Raw genomic sequence first — 368 nt, forward strand, 5'->3', positions numbered from 1 at the left:
TACATAAATTGTTCTGGTTCTTTGTTCTTCGTTCATACGGATTCTTTAGGCGCTGTGTTAGAGCAATTCATGCAAATTTCATCGCTATGTTTGCATTTTCCTCACACCAACCCCTGTTCCGCAGGTCCGCCAGAGGTCGTGGGTCGTGCAGATGCTGGTGGTGAGCGACGACCCCGCCTTCCTGGACGCCTTCGCTCGCTGGTCGCTGCGAGGACGACTCCTGGTGTGGCAGACGAGGCTGGTGGTCGTCACGCGCCTCCCCAAGCACGACCTGCAAGCGCTCCTGGCCAAGCACTGGACGCTCGCCATGATGAACGCGCTCGTGCTGAACCTTGGCAACGCTGCGGATGAGACTTTGTGAGTGTGTG

The sequence above is a fragment of the Penaeus monodon genome, chromosome 33 (genome assembly GCF_015228065.2).
Source record: "Penaeus monodon isolate SGIC_2016 chromosome 33, NSTDA_Pmon_1, whole genome shotgun sequence".
NCBI lineage: Eukaryota > Metazoa > Arthropoda > Malacostraca > Decapoda > Penaeidae > Penaeus > Penaeus monodon.